Source organism: Magnolia sinica, chromosome 11, assembly GCF_029962835.1.
Source record: "Magnolia sinica isolate HGM2019 chromosome 11, MsV1, whole genome shotgun sequence".
Classification (NCBI taxonomy): domain Eukaryota; kingdom Viridiplantae; phylum Streptophyta; class Magnoliopsida; order Magnoliales; family Magnoliaceae; genus Magnolia; species Magnolia sinica.
Window position 1 is genome coordinate 37,286,155 of NC_080583.1, and position 3,981 is coordinate 37,290,135.

At 38.2% G+C, this 3,981-nt stretch overlaps 1 non-coding gene across 1 annotated transcript; it reads right to left on the minus strand.

Moving 5' to 3' along the window:
- Positions 1-3,130: 3,130 nt before the first annotated feature.
- LOC131219750 (small nucleolar RNA R71) lies at positions 3,131-3,237 on the minus strand. Its single transcript, XR_009158395.1, has one exon. It is a non-coding gene; the product is annotated as a small nucleolar RNA R71 (small nucleolar RNA).
- Between the last annotated feature and the right edge of the window lie 744 nt (positions 3,238-3,981).

The following is a 3,981-nucleotide window of genomic DNA, read 5'->3' on the forward strand; positions in this document are numbered from 1 at the left end:
CCACCATCCGTTTGGCACGAAATATATATCTAGCCTGAGTGTCGAAAAATAACAGTACACGTAAAATTTCAGCCCCTGGATCTTTGTGGAAGTGGTCCAATGGAAAGATCAGTCATAAATCACCAATTTGGGCCCACTTGATCTTTGGATATGCTTTAATTTTGGTTTCAACCCCTTAAATTAGATGGGAAGACGGATGGACGGTGTGGATTTGCCAAAAAGTCAAAGCAGGACACACCCTGCATTATATAAGTGCATAGCATGGGTGTGGCTGTTGTGCACTAAATCGGTCAGAGTGGTCAAAGACTGTTGACCTGTGCCCTTTGCGAATGGATTCAAAAATCCTTCACTGCTGTAATACGTCTGCACAGGGACCTACGGATGGTCCTGATGGGCCACCAATCTTAGCTCAGACATCTGATCTGGACCGTCCACTAGCCTCTAATGGGTCGTCTGATCAAGACCTAGGTGATGGAATTCCAGGAGACAATGGAGATCAATTTTCAACCGTTTAAATGGAAGACAGACGGTGCTAAGAAAAATTCCATGGACCACACTGGATTTGATCTGGAAAATGTCCATCTTACTGAACTTCCAAGGGGAATCCAATGGATGAACAGGATCTCTCAGAGAATATCGATCATGGGGCCCACTAATCGTCACAGTGCAAGAAGTGTACGTAGGCCCTATTTATCCACTTATATAAACCAATCCCATTCAGGGACTCAGTGGGGCCCACCATCGAAGGAGAAGGACAAATCGGAACTGTTCATTGGACACCATGGCCACAACCACACTGACTGTAGGGAAAATCTGATCCAGAAACACCCAGCGCAGTTCACCACTTCAGCACCGTCAAAGTTACGTGATCAGGATTTCTGACCACAACAATTCAAGATGTGTACTCTAGGTCGTCCGATCTATTAATCACACATGGAGGATCGTAAAAACTGACCACAACCAGGCCAGAAGAGTGTGGTCCCGATCAGGCAGCAAGCCCCACGCACGTATTTACGTTCGGTTCCACTGCGAACTGAATTACGGAAATGGGGTCGGTTCTTTCGACTCTAGCCAATCTATGAATGGAAATCCTATAAAAGGTAGAGAGAAGGTGAGCAAAAAAGAGAAAAAATAGGAAGGAAGAAAAAAAGAGGGCAAGAAAGAAGGAGAGGATCGATCGGCTCCATCAACAAGAGTTTTTTTTTCTCTCCCTTTTTCCTTAGATGTTTGATTATGTTTTTTTAAGATTTTAGTTTAATCATGGTTATGATAGGCTATACCGCTTAGCTAGGGCTAAGAGGTGAAGCTTGTAACGTGATGGGATCATTTCTATTGCTTTGATTCATGTTGTTGAACTCTCGTTGATTTTTGTTTGATTATAGAAATACTTCTAGTTTTTAATGATTTGTTGTGACTTAAATTACAATAGATCTGCGATAGGTTTGAATATGTTCTTTTCATATTGAGATTGTGATTTTAGGAAATCTTATTATTCACCATCGTCCCCTGGGCATGGTTGGATGATGGAATCCTCCCTAACTCTCACAATTCTCTTAGACTGGTTATGGATTGGTAAATTCTGTTGTTTACTCTGTCTCATGGACATGGTTTTGTGATGGAATCAATTCTAGTTCTAATACCTCTCGTCTATTGAGAAACAGATCAAAGGGAGTTCAAAATTGAATTTTAATGAATTATCTTCCAATTGGATGAAGATGGGACTCTGATTCCAGTTGTGTTCTTGAATCAAGCATTGATCTCCCTGATCTCTACAAGTTGATCCTTGGAAACCCTAGTTTCCCACCTTTGAATTTTACAAGTTTTAGTTAAATAATCTACCATTATTCTCTTAAATTCTCCTGATTTAGATTACATCTTCTTCTAGTTCTAGTTCTAGTTTCTTTTAGAATACGTATAAGGTTCAGTCCCTGTGGATTCGACCTCGGTCTTACCGAGAATATTACTACATCGCGGTCCTATACTTGGGGTTATGAATAAGTTTTTGGCATCATTGCTGGGGATTGACTGATGCATTTTTCTAAGATTAACTAGTTTTAGAATTAGGCTAAGATTAAGTTTTCTAATTTTAGGTTTAGGTTTTTCGGTTTGATTTTTAGAAGCTAACCTAACTTTCCTGTTTTATAAGATCTTGATATAGACTTTCTAAATTGGTAATCTCTTTCTAATTTTTCTATTTTTCTATTTTTAGGATTAGGTTTTATTTTCTATTTTTAGAAACTTTCTAATTCTAGGATTTCTTTTATTTTTAGAAACTAACTTGTTTTCTAATTCTAGGGTTTAAAACTTTTTATTTTCTGTTTTTAGAAATTTCTCCTTTTTTAGAAACTAGTTTACTTTCTATTAGAACTTTCTAATTTTAGAATTCCTATTTTAGAAACTGACTTGTTTTGTTTTGTTTTGTAGGACCTAACTTAGGAACTTCCAATTTGGTAGCTTCTTTCTAATTCCCTTTCTTTCTATTTCTATATTTCTATATTTCTATTTCCTTTCTTTCTTTTAGGTTTAGGTTAGAATCTAAGATTGAGGGCTGAGACTGTTTCATGCCCAAGTGGTTCTATGACAACACTCAATATCTTTTGAGTGAAGGAGGATTGATTGAGGGGTTATCTATCCATTATAAGATTAGACACCACTCGAGATCCTCAGAGTTAATTGAACTAATAGTAGCAAATCAACCAGTTAATCAACTGGGAAGACAACTTCAACCTAGGGTTGAGGAATCCAGTATGAGAATGAGGTGCATCAAGCACCCCTGCCTCATACTTTACGAGATTATTTACAACTTGTTGGGGTGAGCATGCCCTCATCCATTCTTTTTATAGAAAATACAGGACACATGGATATTAAGCTAGGGGTGATCCAACTCCTAAAATTTTATGGGCTTGAATCTGAAAATCTATATTTACACCTAAAAGAGTTTGATGAAATCATATCCACTCTATACTTTTTTAACGTGTCTGACAACATGATCAGGCTGAAACTCTTTCCCTTTTCTTTGAAAAAGAAAGCTAAGACGTGGTTACATTCACTATGTCCTTGATCTATTGGCAGATAGAATGACATGACAAGTGAGTTCATAAAGAAAATTTTCCCATACCATAAGCCGAACACCTTTAGAAAGTCGATCATGAACTTCGCCCAAAAGGAAGATGAAACATTCTTCTAATATTGGGAGCGGTTCAAGGATCTTCTCAATTCATGCCCACGACATGGTTTTTAAATGTGGTGTATCACGAACATTTTCTATGATGGACTCACATCTCCCATGCACCAGTTAGTCGAGACAATGTGTAATGGGGAATTTATGAATAAAAGTGTTGATGAGGTGTGGGACTATTTTCATAAACTTGCTGAAAACACACAATCATGGGACATCTCCCCAAAACCAAGCACCATGTCTAGGCCGACTCAATCCAAAGAAAGGGGTGGAATGTATCTATTGAAAGTGGACGATGATATCAGTACTAAAGTGGCTAATCTTACCAAGAAACTTGAGGCTATGGAATTAAAGAACGATAAGGTTAAGGAAACTATTTGCGGTATTTGTGCTTGCAACATTCACACAACTGAAAATTGTCCAACAATATCTGCCTTTCAAGAGGTGTTGAATAAGCAATCCAGTGCTGTGAACAATTACCAAAGACCTTTCAATGGACCTACCTCCAATACATTCAATCCTAGTTGGAGAAATCATCCGAACTTCAGTTGGAGGAATGGATAAACTACTACCCATCAAGGTTTCTTCAATCAAATTCCACAGCAAGAGAAACCTCAAGAGGACTCGGTTCTAAAACATCTTCAAAAGCAAGAGGTTTTTAATCAGGGTATGCTACAAGCCTTTCAAGACCTCACAAAAGCCATATAAGGACTTGATACTAAAAGTACGATTGGGAATAAGGGGAGCCTTCCAGCTCAACCTCTTCTCAATCCAAAACCACAATATGAAGTTAGAGACCCAAG